This window comes from Hemicordylus capensis, chromosome 10 (assembly GCF_027244095.1).
Source record: "Hemicordylus capensis ecotype Gifberg chromosome 10, rHemCap1.1.pri, whole genome shotgun sequence".
In the NCBI taxonomy this organism is placed as follows: domain Eukaryota; kingdom Metazoa; phylum Chordata; class Lepidosauria; order Squamata; family Cordylidae; genus Hemicordylus; species Hemicordylus capensis.
The window spans coordinates 13,407,953-13,431,459 of record NC_069666.1 but is presented as its reverse complement, the minus strand read 5'-3'; the positions used below and the strand labels follow the sequence as shown (position 1 = coordinate 13,431,459).

General features: G+C 45.8%; 1 long non-coding RNA gene across 2 annotated transcripts in view; it reads left to right on the top strand.

Annotated features, from left to right (window-relative positions):
• The first annotated feature begins 1,266 nt into the window (after positions 1–1,266).
• Positions 1,267–23,507, top strand: part of LOC128334676 (uncharacterized) — a 33,449-nt gene continuing 11,208 nt past the window's right edge. The window contains exon 1 of one of the 2 annotated variants that reach the window (XR_008311355.1): positions 1,267–1,362. This is a non-coding gene — a long non-coding RNA (uncharacterized LOC128334676). Of the gene's footprint in view, positions 1,363–21,031; positions 21,146–23,507 lie in introns of those variants that run through there. The other variant, XR_008311354.1, reaches the window with a different exon arrangement.

The window sequence follows — 23,507 nt, the reverse complement described above, 5'->3', positions numbered from 1 at the left end:
CTGATCAGGACTGACAAGGTTTTTTCCTCTACACATGTACAACTGCAGTCATGCTTTAGATCCAGGACTGCCAGCTCTAAGTGGCCTTGTCAGAAATACCACCTCTCAGATTGGCTTTCTGGATTTCTTACAAATGGTGTGTCTTGCCTGCCGGAATGACAAACGCATCTACCCTTGGGTTTTCTGAAAATGTTGAAATCTCAAATGGTGATATAAAAGAGCTATTTCTGGCCTTTGTCAGAGATTTATCATATATGCTGTGCTAGTATTTCTGCCAGCCCAAGCTGTATGGCATAGTAACTGGGGAGCACCTAAACTGTAGAAAAAGGGTCATATAAAATGTTGCAGCCATCAAGTGGAGTAAAAGCCATTAAAAACATCTCCTAAGTGAGGTGCTTTAGCTGGACTCAACTAAGAACAGTACCCTGGGGGGATAGATAGATAGATAGATAGATAGATAGATAGATAGATAGATAGATAGATAGATATTAAGTGCCATCAAGTTGGTGTCGACTCTTAGCAACCACATAGATAGTTTCTCTCCAGGATGATCTGTCTTCAACTTGGCCTTTAAGGTGGTGCAGTCATTGCTGCTGTAATCAAGCCTATCTACCTTGCTGCTGGTCGTCCTCTTCTTTTCTTGCATTCAACTTTCCCCAGCATTATGGACTTCTCAAGGGATTTGGGTCTTCACATAATGTGTCTGAAGTATGATAGTTTGAGCCTGGTCATTTGTGTCTCACATATATATATATACACACACACACACACACGAACAATGCTTTCTTTCCGGTCTGGAAGGAAAGTGTTGTGACTAGCAGGAAAGGAAAGAAAGTGCCATCATTTAGCAAAGCACGCTGGGACAGAAAGCAAGTACTTATCCTGACTGGACACATGGATTTCAGGGACTCTAGCCCTTTAACAGGAGTGACTACAACAGTGAGTTTGAGAGAGCAACATGGTGGCAAAGAACATTATTCGGGGAGTGAGGATTTTGCTACACATCAAATGCTTACAGAGGTTAGGGCATTCATGTCAGTTTATTTACCTTAATTAAGAAGCTTACTTGACACTTCTTGGATTCAGCCAAACCTTCTGGTTTGCTTTCCATGCTAGTTTCCTCTTCCTCTTCAAGGCTACATGACAAGACAGTCTGGGGTGGAGAGAGGTCAGGAGCAGACCAGCTGAGAGCTGCCAAGGGAGATGACCCATGCATCCCCCCCCTGCAACATGGTTTCACCCAGAAGCCCAGTTCCTGCCCTGGAAGGAAGTGAAGGGTTGGCCTGGCTCCTGGGAGGCTGGAGACGAGTCTCCTATTTATCTGGTTTCACCAGCTGCTGCTGCTTCTTCTTCTGGGCTGGGGTAAGAGAGTGAGTGAATAAGGCTCCTTTGAACAAGGGAGGCCTTTTAAAATCATCATTTCTAAGCAATAGGATTTAGTATCTATGTATACTATGGCTGATACTTTGCTTTAAAAGTCCGGTCTGGGGGATGGAGGAATGAAAGGGAAGAGAAGAGCTGGTCTTGTGGTAGCAAGCATGAATGGTCCCCTTTGCTAAGCAGAGTCTGTCCTGGTTTGCATTTGAATGGGAGACTGGTGGCGCAGTGGTAAAACTGCCGCCCTGTAACCAGAAGGTTACAAGTTCGATCCTGACCAGGGGCTCAAGGCTGACTCAGCCTTCCATCCTTCCGAGGTCGGTAAAATGAGTACCCAGAATGTTGGGGGGCAATATGCTAAATCATTGTAAACCGCTTAGAGAGCTCTGGCTATAGAGCGGTATATAAATGTAAGTGCTATTGCTATTGCTACATGTGTGATCCCTGTAAGATATTCCCCTTAGGAGATGGAGTTGCTCTGGGGAGAGAAGAAGGTCTCAAGTTCCCTCCCTGGCATCTGCAAGATAGGGCTGAGAGAGACTCCAGCTTGCAACCTTGGAGAAGCAACTGCCAGGCTGGGTAGACAATACTGAGCTAGATGAACCAATGGTCCAACACAGTATATGGCAGCTTCCTATGTTCCAATGCTTCCTTTTGCCAGTCCTAAATTTCTTGGCAATCAGTTTCATGGGATGACCCCTGGTTCCAGTGTGATGCGAGAAGGATAAAAATTCCTCTCTGTCCACTCTGACTGGTTTTGTTGGCTGTTTAGATGGTTGGAGACTGTTTATTTGAAAGTTGGGTCTCAGCTGAAGTAGTCAGCTGTTCAGCGGTTTAAACTTTCTTTCCCAGGAACATAATAGAGGGAGTCATTCATTAGTATTCAGCTCCCTCCCCAGAGTTTCTAGAAACTGAATCTCCAGGGGGATGGGTGGATGAATCAGGTCTCTATTGCATCCACATGTAAGTGGATGCACAGTGTTAGGGTGAGGTTCTGTTCAGTGCACAGCATATATCTGGTGGAATCCAGTCTCCAGCAGTGTGTTATAGTGGCTTAGGCAGTAATCCTTGGCATAAGAATTTGCTACTGTAAATGTATCTCTATCCATCTGTGAAATATTGGAGGGTATAGGCTTGGCTTCTCTGCTTTGGTAAACTGCAATAATTGGCTTGCTCACACAGTTGTTAAGTGGGTAGGACATGCGTCTTACCCAGCTTTGGGAGTGGTGCACGCTTCCCATTTTCACTCAGGTGCGAGTTAAAAGTTAGTTTAAGGGGATGATGATCGATGCCTCTCAATACCAGTTGCAGGGGAGCAGCAGCAGGAGAGAGGGCGTACCCTCGTCTCTTACCTATGGGCTCCCCAGAGGCATCTGGTGGACCACTGTGTGAAACAGGATGCTGGACTAGATGGCTTTGGGCCTGATCCAGCAGGGCTGTTCTTATGTTCTTATAGTTTGTGTGTGTGGTGGGGTGGGCGCAGGTTCCAATAGCATTTATTTTATTATTTTGTTTGTTTGTTTTTTATATACCACCATTCCAAAAATGGCTCAGGGCGGTTTATATCAAAATAAAAGCAATTAAAATTAATCAAAACTAAATCAATTAAACACTTAAAATCATTTAAACATTAAAATCACTAACATTAAAAGCATTTAAAACCAATATTAAAAATTAAAAACCATAAATCTAATTAAAAGCCTGGGTGAATAAATGTGTCTTCAGTGCCTTTTTAAAAGTTGCCAGCGATGAGGAGGCCCTTTTTTCAACCGGGAGCACATTCCAAAGTCCAGGGGCATGAGTTGGCGGCAACTCCAGACAAACCTCTCCAGATGATCATAACCGGCGGTAGGGCTCATGGTAAAGAAGACGTTCTCTTAAATACCCAGGGCCTAAGTTGTAGGGCTTTATAGGTAATAAACAGCACCTTGAATTTTGCCCGCAAACATATCAGCAGCCAGTGTAGTTCTTTAAACACAGGAGTAATATGGTCTCTTCTAGATGACCCAGAGACCAACCTGGCCACCACATTCTGGACCAACTGCAGTTTCCGGACTAAGTACAAAGGCAGCCCCACATAGAGCGCATTGCAGTAATCCAGCCTAGAGGTTACCAGCAGATGTACCACCATTCTGAGGTCATTCATCTCAAGAAATGGGTTCAGCTGGCCGAAGTGGATAAAAACCACCTCTGGCCACCGCCTCAACCTGGGACACCAGGGAGAGGTTCAGATCTAGAAGCACCGCCAGACTGCTTACCTGTTCCTTCTGGGGGAGTGTGACCCCATCCAGGGCATTTCCTTCTGCCTTGGTAATATGCTAGATAAGAGTGGTGCTGGGTAGGATGATGCCATCTGAACCTGTGCCCGCCTCCCACATGATCACTTCCCCTCCTCCGACCTAGCTGTTATGGTCATGGCTGAAAACTGGGAGCACGCACAGCTCCTGAAGCTGTTCACACTTAATGGTTGTGTGAATGAGCCGACTGAGGAAGTGCTTTTTCACACAGCGCATGATTAATCTATGGAATTCTTTGCCATGGGGTGTGGTGATGGTCACCCACTTGGATGGCTTTAAAAGAGGCTTAGACACATTCATGGAGGACAGGTCGATCAATGGCTATTAGTCTGGTGGCTCAGGCTGTGGGCCACCTCCAGCCTCAGAGGCATGATGCCTCTCAATACCAGTTGCTGGAGAGCAACAGCAGGATAGAGGGCATGCACATACCTCTTGCCTGTGGGCTCCCCAGAGGCATCTGGTGGGCCACTGTATGAAACAGGATGCTGGATTGAGTAGGCTTTGGGCCTGATCCAGCTGGGCTGTTCTTATGAGTTCTCTGTGCGCTTTCTGACTGGCTTTCCATTTGTGGCATGCTTGTAGTCAGAACTGTACACTACACACACCCCATGTTGCTTGAGATTGTGTGACACACACACATCCCTGAGGTTACTTGTCATGCCTACACACTTGTAGGCATCTTCTTATTTTCATTGGTGAAATGCTGCAGGGTATGAATAAACACGGGAAGGTTTGTCCCTATCTTTTTTCCTCTTTTGGGGGAATGTAATTAACAACTAATTGTACATGTTAAATAATACTAAATGGTTTCCCCCCCTCCTAAATATGACAAATGAATATTGTAACTGCTGAAATGTTAGTCCTGTATGGATTGTTTTATCCATCACTAGTTTTATGTTATACCTTTGCCCTACATTGTGACAACCTATGGTCACACAATAAACTCTACTGATGAGGTGATTAATATTTACCAAGATAAATTCCCGTTCCTGTTTTGTCCATACATTTTCCTTTGGGGAATGTCTGCTTTAATTACTGTGAGACTCAACTGAGTTATCAGTCTTCAGGGTTTCTTCCCAGAGTGGCTTCTAAGGTACATTTATTACCATGCATGCACATGAGCACTAGTGCTGTACACAGTACACAGTCTGTCATTTCATGCTCAGCAGCTGCGGAGACATATTTGAACAGGTGGTGATACCTTACAGGTTGGGTATGTTTTTCAGATGTATCTTTAGCTTCAAATATATATTTTATACACTTTCTCTGCACGAGGTTGGACTCGTGCAGAGTAAGAAATAAACACAATACACAATAAGCACTGAAGAGCCTTCAGCAAAGTGTAATAATGGCGAGGGGAGTTTGGAGAGCCATATCTGGTGTTAGAGTTGCGATGCTACAAGCAGGGAGTGGGGCTGTAGCTCAGGGGCAGAGCATCTGCTTTGCATGCAGAAAGTCTTGAGCTCACTCTCTGGCATAGACAGGTACGGCTTGGAAGGACTCCTCCAGAAACCTTGGAGAGCCGCTGCCAGTCAGTGAAGACAACACTGAGCTAAATGGACCAATGGTCTGCCTCGACAGAAGGCAGGGACGTCATTAGGGAGTGACATTTTTCATTAACCTATCAGATTTCATTACCGAGGTAAGCTTTTTTAATAGGTCATGTTTTAGGATGGACGATATTGTAATTTTTCATTAATCTGTCAGATTCCAGTATCGAGAGAAGCTTTTCTGCTGGGCATTGTTTTCTGATGGACTAGGGCATAATGTTTCAGTACCCTGTCAGATTTCAGTACTGGGGTAAGAAAACAATGGTAATGTTTTCTGATGGACTGGTCCATAATTCTTCATGATTCTGTCAGGGTAAGTGCACTGGCTACAAATGGAGAGACTGAGCATGCTCTTTTCTTGACACCTTTCCAGGCATTTCACAGCGCTTTATATTTGCCTTATTAAATACTTTTTGCAGTTTTCCCCTTTGTATTTCAGAGTGATTTGGGTGCCAAATAATACAAGCAACAAAACCTGATGCTTTTCTGTAGGGCTTGTATTTGTTTTGTTCTCGTTCGTTTGTTTTCAAAATTTAATTTGTATACCACCTAACTCCAAGGCTCTGGTCAGTTAGGGTAGTGTTAGGTTTTGAAAAAGGTAATAAAACTTGACAGGCATTGTGGGCAAAAAGAAAAAGAAAGCAGCTTCCTTTGAACATACTAATCATGCTAAATGGCTTCTCCAAGGTTGCAGCCTGTTTCAGGGTGGAGTGTTTATGCAGCGAGCAGTTCGTGCACACATGCCCCTAGTTGCAAACAGGAGTCTCTCTCAGCGTTATCTTGGAGATGCCAGGGAGGGAACTAAGTTGGAACCTTCTACATGCAACCCTTCCCCATCCCCTAAGGGGAATATCTTGCGGTGCTCACAGATGTAGTATCCCATTCAAATGCAACCCAGGGTGGACCCTTCTTAGCAAAGGGGACAATTCATGCATGCTACTACAAGACCAGATTTGCTCCCCTCATGAAAGGGCCACCCTTGCTTGGCTTGTTCCTTCACTCCTGGTTCTCTGCTGGACTTTCTCAGTCTTGTCTACAGGCTCCGACCTAGCCCCCTGGTCAGGGCTGTCTCTAGCACAGGCCTGCTCAATTTAGGCCCCCACAAGCTGTTTTTGGATTAGAGTTCCCATAATCCCCAGCCACAGTGGCCAATAGCCAGGGATTTTTTACTTACTTACTTACTTATTTATTATTTTCGTATATGCCACCATCTCCAAAGACTCTAGGCAGTGAAAAACAATACCCCTAACAATTAAGATGAATTAATTAAATTAATTAAAGGGCAGACCCCTGGCGAAACAGGTAGGTCTTAAGACGGGCCTTAAAAGCAGGTAGGGAGGAGGCTGAACGAATCAGGGGTGGGGGGAGGAATGTTCCCAAAAAGAGGGGTGGCCACAGAGAAGGCCCTCCTACAGATTATGAGATTTGTAGGCCAACATCTGCAGGAAGGCCAAAGTTCAGCAGGCCTGCTCTAGCAGGATTGGAGCCCAGGCTGAAAATAGCACGTCCCCCACATGTGACAAATCAATATTGTTCCAGCTATGCCAGAACTACAAATGTCTCTGTTGCTGTCCTGCAGTGTGGGGTCCCTGTAAGTGTGGGGCCCCACAGCCCTGCCTCTAGTGGCTGTCCAGAACCCGAAGTTGACACCAGCTCATTGCAGCTCTGGAATAGCGTGCACCTGAAGTCATTTCCCCATCTATACTGGAGACCCTTGAGAATTAGTGGGGTAACATTCCTGGAAGGTTCTTCTAATGTTAAATCCACAGTATTCCAATACTGAACTTAATCTGATAAGTGGAGTCAGGTTTCTGAGAAACAGCTCACTGGCTGCTCCTGGGGGTTTAAAGCTTAAATGCCCAACTTCACATGGCTTCTCAGCTGGCAGCCGGTTGGGTATTTAAATTTCAAACCTCCTGGAACAGCCTGCGTGCTGCATCTCAGCTGGCACATGGGCAGCTCCAGGTAGACCATTTTAGTTAGGGGTTAGTTAAAGGCGTTTCCCCAGCGGAAACCCCCCACAGACGGCTGAAAGTACTTCCGCAGTCGCTAAACTGGTCTGCAAGGAAGTTGCCCGCAAATGAGCAAAACCATGGGAGATAAACCTGCTGCAAAAGTAAAGGATCGCCTGTGCTACATTGGGAGAATGCATGCATTCATTGTTCAAGCTCATGGATCTCTTCCCAGTGATATGTGGGACGCAGAAGCTTTGCAGTTACAACTGTGCATATAAACTGACAATGTCCTCCCACATCTTACAGAGGAAAACAGGGACTCTTGTATCTGTAACAACTATTGTCACATGAAAGGTCACTATCTGAGTGTGCATATGTACGTGTACACACACACACACACACACACACACACAGATTCCTTTCCATCTACTGGTTATAGAATTGCTTCCCCTGGGATGTTTTGACACAAGCGGTGCCTGGTTAAATTGATTTTTATTTGCCTGGGCTTCTTGTCCAATTGGTTTTTGGTTTTGACTGCTGTTCTTGGGTTCTGCTATGGTTTTTATATTGTATCAATCTTTTGCCACCCTTCTGCTTTTTATTGTTGTTGTTGTTTGTGTCTTTCTGGTTGTTTTAAATGTCACTGGTTTAATAGTGTGCCCTTTTGTGCTTCATTTGAAAGCCACCTTGTGAATTTGGGGCCAATGGAAAGACAGGGTATACATCTCTTAAATATATCGTAAATGACAATGCCGGGCATTGTGTTAATTTACTCTGCGGCTGCAAATCAGCTGCGTCCCTCAAGCATTCCTGCTGGATGCTTGGAAACCCTCACGGGTTTCCACTGAGTTTTCCACTGTGCCACTCGAAAGGATCCAATTGCTGGCCAGCCATCCTTGCTAGGGTTGCCAGGTCCAGATGGTGGTGGTGGGGGGAGTCGATATCCATCACCAAAAAAAGGTGAAATTGAGGATGCTTTTCACCCAAAAAGTCTCCACTTTGCATATAATTTGCATATGTTTATTGGTATTATTTATGCATATTTTGATAAAAATGGGATAACATGAGGATAAATACAGCTCACCACTGTGAAGCTGATGACCAGGCAAGCTGTGTGTCTGCTCAGTCTGCTGTCTAGGTACATTGTTCTCAAGGCTCTGGCTTCTTAACCATAAATGCATCTCCTGGTTAGGTTGACCCCCCCCACACACACACATAAACACAGTCCTCTGTCATCCCCCATGGTCTCCCCAGCCAGGCCAGCAAGTTCACCTCTTGGCTGAAGGCAGGGCAGCCAGCTAGCTACCGAGCAAGCCTCTTTGGCACAGCAGTGCATGATGCAGTCTCCTGCTTGCTTGCCTTTCTCTACAACTACAAAGCTTTATAGATCACTTTTTATCAGAAGGTTTCTCAGCGGTTTTCAAAGAAAGATCAATAAGAAGATGCTCTCCTGTATCCAAAGGGCTCTCAGTCTAAAAGGAAATGCAAGGTAACGCCAGCATCCGCCTCAGTCAAGAAAATCACTGGGTGACTCTGGGCCAGTCACTTCTTTCTCTCAACCCAGCCTACCTCACAGGATGGTTGTTGAAGATAACAACATGTATGTTGCTCTGGGCTTGTTGGAGGAAGAATAAGATACAAATGTAAAGATAGATCAATAAAATGGTTACGTTGATTAGGAGGAATGGCTACTAAGGAGCCAAGTGAAAGTTGGTCCCAGATGTCTCTCTGGATGGTCTCAGATGTCTAAGAGATGGTGTGCATATAATTTCACAGGGCTTATGCTAATTAGATGGATATTTGGACAGATTGGCTGTGTATCTTCTTTCTTAAGTCTGGCAATAACTTTCTTCAACTAGCCAGCTGGCCACTGGCTAATTTGCTCCCAAGAAATGAAAAGGGTTGTCAAAACTGGGGCCCACCACTTCTTAGGATCGAATTTGGAAATGTTTCAAGGCCAAAGCAAAACAAAGGAAATCTCCCCAGATGCTGTGCTATCTCAGTGTCCAGACTGCAAATGAGTCTTCTTCTCTGACGTCAGGATCCAGGCTGGCTGTCAGCAAGATCAGAAGAGATATGAGCTGTCGGTGACTGACCGGGAGAGGGATCTCAGGGTCGTGGTGGACAGCTCTTTGAAATGTCGACCCAATGTGCGACAGCTGTGGAAAAGGCCAATTCCATGCTAAGGATCATTAGGAAAGGGATTTAAAATAAAACTGCTAATATTATAATGCCCTTATACAAAACGGCGGTATGGCCACATCTGGAGTACTGCGTACGATTCTGGTCACCACAACTAAAAAAGGACATTGTAGAACTTGAAAAGGTGCAGAAGAGGGCAACCAAGATGATCAGGGGCCTAGAGCACCTTTCTTATGAGGCAAGGTTACAACAGCTGCAGCTTGTTAGTTTAGAAAAAAGACGACTGCCGGGAGACATGATAGAGGTCTATACAATCATGCATGGAGTGGAGAAAGTAGATAGAGAGAAATTCTTCTCCCTGTCACATAACGCTAGAACCAGCGGCCATCCCATGAAATTGATTGCCAGGAAATCTGGGACCAACAAATGGAAGTACTTTTTCACACAATGCATAATCAACTTGTGGAATTCTCTGCCACAAGATGTGGTGACAGCCAACAACCTGGATGGCTTTAAGAGGGGTTTGGATAACTTCATGGAGGAGAGGCCTATCAACAGCTACTAGTCGGAGGGCTATAGGCAAACTCCAGCCTCAAAGGCAGGATGCCTCTGAGTACCAGTTGCAGGGGAGTAACAGCAGGAGGGAGGGCATGCCCTCAACTCCTGCCTGTGGCTTCCAGAGGCATCTGGTGGGCCACTGTGTGGAGCAGGATGCTGGACTAGATGGTCATTCTTGGGCCTGATCCAGCAGGGCTGTTCTTAGGTTCTTATATAGACATTTGTTGTGTTGTCCAAAATTAAAGCTGAGGAATGCTGCTCCTATTCATATTTTGAGGTGCATTTATATGATATTTCAAGAAATTATCCATAGTGGCTCCAAACCCAAGCCACGTCTTCGCCTCCTGCAGCTTTTTCTCTGCTTCCCCAGAAGAATGTTTTTAAATGCAGACTCTTTTCCTTTAATAAAAAGATAAGATTCCAAATGAAGAGCTTGTGACTCTAATTTTGATGTTGCTAATTAGGAACTGTAGGAACTTATGGTTACTTGGGACGCCATTTGATTCCAATCAGCAATGTTTGTTTCTGAATAAGAATAACTGAAGCAAGTGGTTAAAACATATTAACACAACACCTTCTGTCAATGTGCTTACTGCAAGCTGCAAATAAGAATCCAGTGAATATGTGTTGGATGGAAAATATCTTAAAAGATGCAGAATTGCTTTAATTTTTTGGTGACAGGGTGGTTTCTGCTTTCCTGCACAGAATGCCATCCATGCTTTGTAGAAGCAGCCATTTCATGAAAGTTGTATCTGATTTGCTTGATATACAATTATTGAAATTTTAATAAGGATTGTGCAGGGACTCTACAGTGTCACATGCTGTCAATGCAGAATAATAAGTTTATCGCGGCATACTCTGACAGTGGCTCATAAAAATGAATGTCATTTTATATCCTATCTCGTTGGTTCTTCTGCATGCTAATAGAGCATTTCGTCTTTCTTTAGCATAATGAGGCAGACTATGTTCCAATATTCAACTCTAAAGTGAAGAGTATGGAAAACTTGATTTGAAGCCAAAAGTAACATTTAACAGAGATACAAACAACATTCAGATAAAGTTTCAATTATAGTTGTTTAGGAAGCGTTTTCATTATGCAAAACTGCTTTTGGCCAAAGGTTAGATAAATATCCTTGCCAGGGAGGAAGGTGTCTGTTTTCAGTTGTTTTTGAACATCTTCTCTTGGTAGGATCTACTGCATTGCATTTCTCTTATTTCTTCTCCTGCGACTATTTGCTCAATTGAGAAAGGCAGTTAGATCACTTTTATGAGCTGCAAGGTATTTATTTGTTGGTTCCCTCCCCCCCCCCATCACCTGGGTTACAATAACTTTTATCTATTTCTGAAGGAGCTGGAAATGCTATGATCCTAATGGGCACATTAGGGAACACCTCTGGGCAAGAGGGAGGTACCTCAGACATGGGGTAACGCCAAGATATTTTGGTTTCACAAAGATCTGAAGAAAACTAAGGGAGCAAACCCACTCACCCACCCAACTGCTCCAGTGTATGTTGATGGAGCAGACTGTTTGTGGACTCAGAGGGCAGTTAGCAGACCGCCAGAGCTGTTGGACAGAGATAATGGAACTCAGTGGTGAGGAGGGGGGAAGGAGGCCTTGAAGGGGAAAAGTGTGAGAAATTTCTCAGCTTGAAGAATACTCCCTCGAGGTAGCCACAACCCCTCCTGCTTCTGAGAGGGAAAGGTGCCTAATGCTTTTACCATCCTCAGGCACCAGCCCAAGCACCACATGCACACCAGAGGTATTCCACAACATTTTGTCGCAGATCCATGCTTGTAAATCAGCAACTCCGCTGTTGGTTCATGATATACAAGCATCAATACTGCACCCACTTCATTGGCTCCCAATTTGTTTCTGGGCCCAAAGTGCTGTGTTTGACTTTTTAAAACCCTAAGTGGTTTGAAAGCTGAGTATTTAAAGGGAAATTTGAATGGTTTGAGACCTTGATGTTTAAAGGACCACTAGACGTGCAGAGACTTGGGTTCAAAACCCTGCTGAGCCAGAAGCTCACTGGATGACTTTGGGCCAATCTATCTGACCTACCTCACAAGGTTGTTGTGAGAATAAAATGATGGAGGGAAGAAGCCTATACACCATATTCATTCATTCATTCATTTATTTATAAATATATAAATGTATTTATACATTTATAACCTGCTCTTCCTCCAAGGAGCTCAGAGTGGTGTACATGGTGTTGCTGATGCTCACAACAACCCTGTGAGGTAGGTGAGTCTGAGAGATACATAACTGGCCCAGAGTCACCCAGTGAGTTTCATTGCTGAATGGGAATTTGAACTCAGGTCTTTCCGGTCCTAGTCCAACACTCTAACCAATATGCCATGCTGGCTCCTTAGAGGAAGGTTGGCATGTCCATGTAATGAATACATATGAACCTGCTCACCTGCCTTGATCCTTGGAGGAGACCCGTACTCTTTGTTCTACCACCGTTGACTCTAGGAATTAGTTGGTGGGCATAAGTGTCACAATCCCCTGGATTCTAACCTAGAGTAGACCCTCGAGGAGGAGGAGGAGGAGCAGGAGGAGGAGAAGCACGCCCCAACTGATATCCCTGCTCCCAAAGAACACCCCTAGATCCATCAGAGCTCGTCTCTCCTCCTTTATTCAGCTCCTTGGAGGAGACCTTCAGGTCCAGTAACCCTCAGCAGAGCTCCTCTGCTATCTCTGGGATCCAGAGGCCGGGGTAGCACCATGCCAGCGCCAAGCTCAAGCTCCTGAGGTGGAGTGCTAACTTGGCAGCTTGGGAGTCGGGACCTCCCACCACCCCGCCATGGTCCTACTCAGGAGGAGGGCGGGGGGCCAGCTCAGGTGCCAGCTTTGGGTTGCAGCCAAACTCTGCTTCATCCCTTGCATCAGTACCCAAATTAGTGACTGAAATAAGTTAAGCGGTTGTTAATGGAAGCAAAGTGTGTTTTGCAAACAGGTACTATCATACATTTTAAGATGAGCTTCTTGGCTTTTCCACCTATAAACGCAGACGGCTGATTAGATGGAGTCAGACTTAAAACAGTCTCGTCTCAACGAGCTTATTAACCATTTATGACCCCCAGAGTAGCACACTCTTTAAAATGTTTCCTGTAGGATGATAGGTTAGAAGCCTAGCTTTCAACGTGTTCTATCAATTCCTAATCTTGTTAATCTTACTGTTTCTGCAAGGTCATTTCCCACGTCATTAGAAGAAAGCTGCAATTGCGTTTATAATTAAGAAGAGCAAATTAGTCTGGGTAGATTCAGTCCACTATCACTGGATCGCTGGCCTTCCAGTTGCCTAAGTGGCAATTCAGAAGGAAGTAATCGCATTGGCGGCATCTTTATACATTTAATTTTTCATGACCTGCTTGATTCTGTGGTATCGCTCCCATTAGAGGAGGCGAGATTTTTCAGGCAGAGGCTCCTGTGCTGTTTTCAACATGTGCATGTAAGCTGAAAGCAAGCAGGTACAGCTTTGGTGATACAAAACACTTCACTGGTGGTGCTTCTGCTTTGAATGTAAAGGCATAAGAACACTGCCAGGAAAGGTTTTTCCTCACAACAACCCTGCAGGGTAGGTTCGGCTGAGACACAGTGAGGCTGTTCTCACATGCAGGCAAAACTGGGCTAGGGAAGCCCAGCCCAGTTTTGCCTGTGTGTGAGAACTGCTGGGAACCACGTGGCATCTGGTGGCAGCGTGGCACCAAACCTCCAAGTGAGCCCCAGCTGTTAGCCTGGGACACAAACAAGGACACAAACACAGCATTTGCCTGGGCGAACTGATCGTGTGTTGGTGCCGTGAAGTTCCGCACGGCATCCACACACCCAAGCAGCCTCCTCGCCGGCGTCAAACCATTCTCAAAGAGGGCCAGCGTGGTGTAGTGGTTAGAGTGCTGGACTAGGACCGGGGAGACCTGAGTTCAAATCCTCATTCAGCCATGATACTAGCTGGGTGACTCTGGGCCAGTCACTTCTCTCTCAGCCTAACCTACTTCACAGGGTTGTTGTGAAAGAGAAACTCAAGTATGTAGTACACCGCTCTGGGGTCCTTGGAAGAAGAGTGGGATATAAATGTAAATGTAAAATAATTCTCTTCTGGGTAGACCAACTGCCTGCCCAGTAACAAGGAAAGGACCGTCTGTGGGGGAGGTAAGCGTTTCGAGGCTCCCTCCCTTCGCGCCTTCAAGCAGATCGTGAGAAAGGGCTCAATAGCTGATATGCTGTGCAACATTATGCACACATGGCACATCATGACCCTCTTCAAACAACCACAGATTCCTCGGTTGGACAGAGTTAACCCAGGAATCCATAGTCATCTGGGGAACCAGGATGTCTCCCAACCCATCAGCTCTGAATCGGGGTAGCTCAGGTCTGCTACCCAGGTTAAAAATGAGGTAGGAGCCAAAGCGAAGTAGGAGAAAATGAGGTAGGAGAAGAACCGTTCTTTTGGGGTTGTCTGTGCAGCCGAAATGATTTAAACTGTTCTCAGCCTGCCGGCGGCCATGTTATCCATAGAGTTGGATGGAAAGTGGGGCCAGGGAGAGGAGAGCTGTTCCTGTACTACGGGCTGCCTCTGCTGCTCGTGCAATGCACTGTGGGATAGCGGGAGGCCCCAGCTCCTGATCTCAGCTCTGGAGAACGCCGCTGTGTCGTTCCTGTGGGCACCTGAGCTGCGGTGTGCACTCCCAGTTTCTGATCCTCTGTTTGCAAACAACTAGGCAAGAGAAGTGGAGAGTGATTGTCTTTGAAACAGGAGCTGGGTGGGACGGTTTTTCTTCCCACTTCATTACAATGCTGGGTTGCTGTCCTACATTTCCCTAGGATGGAAAAGCCATCCCACCCAGCTCCTCCCTCAACAGTCGTGTAAACTGGCTTTATATAATGACCATACTGTTGCACAATTCCATTTTGAATTTGTGCAATGGCACTCTTGCACAAGTGTGGCAGTGTTACATTCCTCCAGGTCTCGTGTTGCGCAGTATGTCAGCTGGTGATGGCAGTGAGCTTCAAGGCTGAGCAAGGATTTCAGCCCAGGTCTCTGTACATTTTTTTTTTTTAAATCAAGCATACATTACATAGGTAGGTAGACAGATCTTTATTACTGTACATGACCAGAAACAGTCCACAACAATTACAGTCCATAGCAAGCATACAGTCAGTACAGTCAATCTATCAAACTAACCACATTTAGATAAAGAACCGTTCACCTAAGAAGGTTAGGCCGTTACCTAACGAATTCAAAGAGCCTTAATGCTGGTAAGCATTAATATCCATATTTTACCTTCTCATCATAATACTGATTGGGGAGGGACCATTTTCTACTAAACCGTATCCTTTGTCTGGCATCAACTCTTACCACTATAGGAGGACCTAGTTGCACATGGATTTGTTATCCGTGGTTTCGTGTTTCCATGGTCAGGTAATTGGCACCTGAACTTGGTATACATAAGTGGGGGAGGGTTAACCTCACAAATCTGTGGGTCGAGAGTTGCCAGAAATGACCTTGGAGGTTATTTGCGGCCACCATTTTGAGTGCAGGAGCCATTTTATGGCTCATTTTCATGTTTAAAATGGCATTCTTTCCAGCGATTTTATGTGGGAAAATTGGGATGTGGGGCCTTGGGGTGGCATTGCTGGACTGCTGAAGGCCCATGGAGCATGGTAGGGCCCTTCCTTTCCCTTTATTTTTGCCAGTTTGGGGGCTGTTTAGCATTTTCAGTGGGTTTTTTCAGGCATCAGGAACCTAATCCCCGCAATGCCATAGACTTAATGCCTTGGTGTTCGCAGTTTCGGTATCCGCGGTACCTAGCCAGGAACAGAACCCCGCGAATACTTAGGTCCGCCTGTACTACAAATATTTATATACCACTTTTCAACAAAAGTTCCCTAAGAACTTTACGTAGAGAAATAAAAATAAATAAATAAAGATGGCTCTCCCTGTCGCCAAAGGGCTCACAATCGAAAAAGAAACAGAAGACAGAGACCAGCAACAGCCGTTGGAGGGATGCTGTGCTGGGGTTGGATGGGGCCAGTTGCTCTCCCCCTGCTCCATAAAGAAAGCACCACTTCAAAAAGGTGCCTCTTTGCTCAGTTGAGCTGGAGATGTGCTGTGGTGGGTCACGCAGGCAAGACACAAAAGCTTGGTTGCTGGAGGGCCCGGATCATATCTTACAATCATCACTATATGAAATGTTGGGCTTTTCTTCTGGTTGGCCACCGTAGGAGACAAATGGCCAGATGGACCTTTGGTCTGATCCACAGGAAAATAGGAAGCTGCCTATACCAAGTCAGAGCATTGGTCCATCTAGCTCAGTTTTCTCTACACTGGCTGGCAGTGGCTTCTCCAAGATTTCAGGCAAGAGTCTCTCCCAGCCCCACCTGGAGATGCTAACCCTGGGGTGTTCTTCATGGAAAGCAGATGCTCTGCCTCTGAGCTATGGCCACCCCGCAGCAGGGATGGACTATCCCACAGAGTCCTTAAGTATCAAGCAAAGCCTTCATCTGTTCTTGTCTCTTCTAATTCCATTTTTTGGAACCGTTCTGTAGTATCAGCTTTGCAACCCGAATCTTTGTACCTGTTAACGAATTCCTAGTGAGTTCATGGTCATCTTTGAAAACAAAACACTTCTTAGTCATTCAGCCCCCTCTGAATAAGTGGTATCACAGCTGGACACAATGCAATACTGCATCCTAGAAATAGAACTATCGGGTTTTTAAAAGAAAGAAAAAACCAAGACTTCCTTATCTCAGTTTTCCAGAACCTAGGCCTCTATAACACGAGCAATGGAACTAAAGTTAAAGAGAAAAGTTCCCAAGGGGAAGCTGTTTCAAGGCAAACAGCTCATGGCCTCATTCAGGACACAGCTTCTGGTTTCATCACGCTTTTGTAGCTGACCTAACTTTTGCTGAATAGCTCCTTCTTTGCAACTTGAATCTCCACAGTTCAATCCCATCCCTTCATCGATCAAATTGCATGGGCTTTCCTACATCACATTGGCTACTCAAGAAGGGGATAAGTCTCCTGAGTTATCTGTGATTGGGTGTGGATCTGTTTGGTCTAGGGTTGCCACATTTATCAGAGACAATTCCTGGACACAACTCTCAAAGCGGGGGCAGGGGGGACACAAATTTTTAAATCCTTCTTGTTTGGGACCAGGATTGGAAAGAATGCTGAAATGTGGTGCTTGGAAGCTGTTTTGCACATATCCCCCCCCCCAAAAAAGTGTTCTTTGCACAGAAGTGGTTTAGAAGTGTTTCACCTCAATAAATTCAATCAAATATGCAAAATAAATATGACAGTAACACAAGTGCAGGTGAAAAATGAAAGATATTTGCATTGGGCAATCAGCATTCTAGAAACCGGGCTTTCTCTGTTCTTATAAAGTAAAGTGTGCTGTCGGGTTGGTGTCAATTCCTGGCAACCACAGAGCCCTGTGGTTGTCTTTGGTAGAATACAGGAGGGGTTTACCATTGCCATCTCCCGCGCAGTCTGAGATGAGACAGTGCCTTTCAGCATCTTCCTATTTCACTGCTGCCCAATATAGGTGTTTCTCATAGTCTAACGTTTGCCATAGTGTGAGCTAACATTTGCTGAATAGCTCCTTCTTTGCAACTTAAATCTCCACAGTTCAGTCCCATCCCTTCATCAGTTAAATTGCATAGGCTCTACTACATCAGATAGGCTACTCAACAAGGTGGTAAGTCTTCCGAGTTATCTGTGATTGAGTGGGAAAACATAGTCTGGGAAACATACCAGTGGGGATTCAAACTGGCAACCTCTGGCTTGCTGGTCAAGTCATTTCCCCGCTGCACCTTTAGGTGTAAGTAAAGTAAAGTGCGTTGTCAAGTCGATTTCGATTCCTGGTACCCACAGAGCCCTATGGTTGTCTTTGGTAGGAGGGGTTGACCATTGCCTTCTCCTGCACAGTCTGAGATGATGCCTTTCAGCATCTTCCTAGATCGTTGCTGCCCGATATAGGTGTGGTATGTCTGGGAAACATACCAGCAGGGATTTGAGCTGGCAACCTTCTGCTTGTTAGTCAAGCATTTCCCCGCTGTGCCACTTAAGGTGGCCCACCATTTGGTGTACGTCACGGTTAAACCCAGAGGTCTGCTACCACCTCTAGCTAATGCTAGAGATGACTAAGAAAGGAGAGGAAGGGATTTACTGAGCCATATATAGAGAACCAACCTTGTCAGTCAGCAGCTTGAGTGTCAAAGAAAGGCTAAGAAGATGGGGCTTTTAAAGTTTGGCACCTTGTTGCTACAATGCCTGGAGAGACGCACCAGGAACTATGGTTAAAATTCATTCAAGTGAGCAACGGTCTGACTTGAGGAGAAGGCAATGGGAGAAGGCAGCTTCCTCTGTTCCTTTTCCTGGGCGTTTAGTACCCAGGAAGGCAATTTTTTTCAATTTTGGACGGGATGTCCAATTCTTAGACTGTCCAGGCCAATCCTGGGCTGGCCACCTTCACTGGATCATTCACAAATCAAGGGAATCACAGCAGTCACACACCTGAAGATTCGAAAGAGTTAGATAAGTGAATCTGGACACCTCGGAAACGTCCTGAAAGAGTACGTAGTTTTCCTCCGTGATACCGATCACTGTGTATATTGTGGCTTATCGCATCTGTTAATTAAATGTGCCTGTCGGTGTCTTTGATGCTACTGCTTGTCTGCCCGCCTCTCTGGGGCTTTTCATACTAGTTTTACTAGTCTTGTTTATCTGCTTTTTCTTAGTGTTTATCTCCCACCATTTATTTGTGGAATTGCTCTTGCAAATAGTTGAGACTCTCTGAAATGCCATTTGCGGTACCCGTTTCTCATCCCTCCTCCAAGTTTGCATTTTGCTCTCTTCCCTTGGGTAACATCTTTCAGTCTCCTTGTTTTGTAGTGCCATTGGTATGCAGAAAATTCCTCCCTATACTTCCCAGTCCCTGCTGATGGTATAAAGTGGTTTATCTTTTGCATAATTTTCTGTGTGATATTCAGTCTTGGATGTCTTCAAATTCCCTTAAAATGAGCAGGTAGAATATAATCAAGCAACTATTGAAATCATGGCTCCCCGTTCAAAGGCTTTCTGATGTTCTGCCTCTGAGGCTGTTCATTCACAGTCGAAATCGTGGTTTTAAGCCTTTAAAATACAAATCTCTGTTAACTATTTTGGGCTCAGTTTATTTCTGTCGGAAGGCTCAATTACACAGATAATGTATCCTTCTCAGAATGATCTTGGGTTGTGGAATACATACATAGCAGAGGGTGCATTGTATTTGCTCAGTTCAGGCCTGGTGCTGCCAAATCGCATAGTCGGTAGAGCATCAGACTTCTAGGTCCAGGTTTCAAGTCCCTGGTCAGGGGAAAATGATTTCGGATGGGTCATAGCTCAGTGGTAGAACATCTGCTTTGCATGCAGATGGCCCCTTACCTAGAGAAGGCATCTCCAGGTAAGGCTGAGAATCCTACCTGAAACCTTGGAGAGCTGCAGCCAGTTGGAGTAGACAATATTGAGCTAGATGACCAATGGTCTAACTTGGTATGGCAGCTTCCTATGTTCCTATGATCTCGTAGCCATGATTGGGCCAGCGGTCTCCCTCTCCTAACTCATCCTTCCCTCTCTCCATCCCTCTCTTTCTCATGTATAAGTCCCCTCGTTAGCTTTACATTGGCGCCATCTGTTGTGGCTATCCATGGCTAGGATGGGCTCCAAGTTCCAACCATGTTTGCAAAATGCAATTTGGAGCTGATCAGGTTTAGAGAGAATGCTGGTGTAGGTGTAGCACTTACCATGGTTAGTACCAAAAGGGAGAGGGAGAATATGTGCAAGTGGAGGGGGGAGCACCTAAATCCATGGGCTATTCCAGAACTCCTAACCATGGTTAGGGGATCTCGCAGCATTACACTTGCACCAAACTCTTGCTCTGCTCCCCCCACTTTCGGTTCAGCTCTATGCTGCAAGTCATCTGATAGTGGATGATAATGAGAACCAGTCAAAGGCCATCATAACTGGTGGATAACAAGATCCTCAGCAGTGTGTGGGCAACAGCATGTGTTCTGGACCCTTGCCCTTCATGGCTAGTAAAATCTGCCAGGGAAGACATAGGTATGTGGCTGGAGCCAATTATTAATGCTTCATTAAGGGAGGGCAAGATGCCATTGAGCCTCAAGCAGGCAGTGGTAAGACCACTATTTTAAAAGCGCTCCCTTGATTCCACCAACCTTGATAATTATCAACCTGTTTCAAATCTTCCCTTTTAAAGTAAGGTGATAAAGTGGGTGGTGTCTGTGCAGCTGTAAAGGGTCTTGGATGATACGGATTATCTAGACCAGGGATTCTCAACGTTGGGTCCCCAGATGTTATTGGACATCAACTCCCATAATCCCCAGCCCCAGTGGCCTTTGGTTGGGGATTATGCTAGTTGAAGTCCAATAACATCTGGGAACCCAACGTTGAGAATCCCTGCTCTAGACCCTTTTCGATCTGGCTTTCGCCCTGGGTTTGGGACTGAATCTGCCTTGGTCACCCTGGTGGATGACCTATGCCAAGAACTAGGGATGTGCACGGAACCGGTTCGGAGGCCCTTCATGGGCCTCTGAACTGGTTTGAAGAACCGGCAGTTCCGCTGGTTCGACGGCGGGGATGTCTAACATTAAGAGCAGGGGAGGGTGCACTTACCCCTCCACGTCTCCTTCCCCCCACCGGCGTCTGTTTTTCCAAAGCCCATTGGGGCAGCAGTGTACCTCCTTGCTGCCCCGTTGCCCAGATATGACTGGAAGTCTCTGATGCACCTGCCTGATACTTCTGGTCATATCCAGGCAACGGGGGCAATGGGGCGACAGGGAGGTATGCTGCCATCCCGATGAGCTTTGGGGGAAAAAATGGATGCCAGCGGGGGGGAAAGGGGTAAGTGTGTCCTCCTCTGCTCTTAAAGCAGCACCCCCGCCGCTTTCGAGCCTCCCCCATGTGGTTCCATGCACATCCCTACCAGGAACTAGACAGGAGGAGTGTGTTCCTGTTGGTTCTGCTGGACCTTTCAGCGGCATTCAATAGCACCAACCGTGGTATCCTTCTGGACCGCCTCTCAGGTATAGGGATTTGCGGTGGTGCATTGGAGTGATTCCAGTCCTTTCTTGCAGGGGAGGGGAGATTCTTGAAGGTGGTGCTGGGGGACATCTACTCGACTCCTTTGTCTCTGGGATCCTGCAAGGCGCTCTCATGCTGTTTGTCATCCACATGAAACCGCTGGAAGAGATCATCATGAGGTCAGGACTGAAGTGTCATCGATATGCATAGAGCTTATAGAGCTGGCTCGGTTCTGGCCTCTGCACACGTGCGGAGGCCATTTTCATGACCTCCACACATGCACAGAGGCCATTTGCCTCACCACGCAATTTGCAGAGCTGCCTTGACTTTCGTTGCACATGACTCACCCTCTTTGACACCATGATCAAAGACACTACCTTGGAGCAAATGCCCCCACCCCTAACACCCTTGTTCCTCACTAAACATTTGTGTGCATCTGAAGAAAATGCATTTTAAAAAAATAAAAAATCTTGGCTGCTACAGATTTGCCTGGAAAAGAATCTTGCAGGATCTCAAAGCTTGCAAAACAATTCAGCCAGTTGGCATTAATGTAGCTAGGAGACAGTGGTTGGCTGATATCCGGAGCAGCCCCCTAGAGATGCAGTGGAGCTTCTCTGAGAGGCTGCTCTGGATTCAGTGCATGTGAGAGGTGTAGTTTTTCCGGCTTGAGGGCTGTGCATGACCCACAGGGACATAGTTTTGGAAGAGAAAGGGCGTTTGTGCAGGCAGGGAAGAGCAGCAAAAACCACCACCCACCCACCCCCACACACATGTGGTCTGCTGCTCAGCAACATAGGAACACAGGAAGCTGCCATATACCAAGTGAGGCCATTGGTCCATCTAGAGCAGTGTTGTCTACCTAGACTGGCAACAGCTTATCTAAGGTTGCAAACAGGAGTCTCTCTCAGCCCTATCTTGGAGATGCCAGGGAAGGAACTTGGAACTTCTAAAATATGTATAGTATACACACACACACACACACACACACACACACACACACACACACACACAATAAAAATATATAAAATAATAAACAAACAAACTTCTATACTCTTCCCAGAGCAGCTCCATCGCCCACGGGGAATATCTTACAGTGCTCACATGTTTAGTCTCCCATTCATATGCAACCAGGGCAGACCCTGCTTAGCTAAGGGGACCAGTCATGCTTGCTCTGCTACCAGAAGACCAGCTCTCCTCCAGCACTCTGGGCAGCTCCACACTAAAAGCTGAACTGCTGATCCCTGGCATTCGTTGGGCCGCCTGACTTCCAGCCAGGGTTGCAATATGCCAACATGGGTCATGTCATGCAAACCTACCCGACTTCCAGTTCCAGAACTGACTTCAAATCTTGGGCTGCAGACATTGATTCCAGCACTGAAAGTCAGGCAGAATATGCTGACGCTGGTGGGTTCCCGTGACATAACCAATAGCAGCATATTGTGCTCGCCACCCAGACCCAAATTGCTGACAAATTGGCTCACTATGGTTTCTCTCAGGATGAGATTATAAAATTGGGATACGATCGTGCCAGGACTGAGATTAAACAACATATCATGGACATGGAACTGCAGGAAGAAGTCGCTTCTCTGCCTAAGAATATCTTTCTAGGGGACCAAATCTTCAACATTAAACCAGCTAGCTATCTAAGTCTAGTTACCATCCCCAAATTTAGACGTGCTCTGACGCTTGCCCGTCTTAATGCGCTTCCATCTGCTGTCATGGAGGGAAGATTTAAAGGTACCCCTTTTTCTGCTCGACTTTGCCCTTGCGGGTCTGGTCAAGTGGAGACAATTGCGCATGCAATACTTTATTGTAACTTTTATAGGGACATCCGCTTAAGATTAGTGTCCCCTTTGTTGCAACGTTTTCCCGGGCACTTGGATGACTTCTATTTGAAGTACTTATTGTCCAGTTCTGATGACAACTTAATCATCAAAATGGCAAGGTATTGTCATATCATTTGCACCATCCGCTCAGGTTTTTAATAATGTTCTGTTCTTTTCTTTCCTTCCCCTGTGATTCCTGTTTCATGATTGCAATGGAGGGTGCTCTGCTTAATAAGGTTTTCAGTCAGACCTATTTGGAGTTCACCATAACTGTTCTAATTTTAACTTGGTACTATTGTGTTATAATCTGTCCATTTTATTATGCTGAGTCTCTTTTCTTATATGTAAGCATGTAAGTATGTATGTTTTAGCTATGCACTGGTCCATGACCGTAATAAAGGACTGACTGACTGACTGCTCGCCACCGGATGCTAAGTTTGCTGCCGAACCCGAGAAATCGACGGATCGTTTTTGGCGTATCACTTGAAGCCATCCCCTGGCTGAGTTCAGAGCCGCCTCTCTGTGTGGGGACTCTGCTCGGCTAAGTCCCCGACGGCTGTTCTAGTTGTCAGCCACCTTTCTTAAGGTTTCTCCTACTGCACTTATAGTTTCAAGAATCCGAGCTACAACCACAGTATCTCTTCTCGGTTGCCACATAACTGCAATCATATGTAAGATGCCACCAGCATTTGCCTAGCCACTGATTTTGCATTTT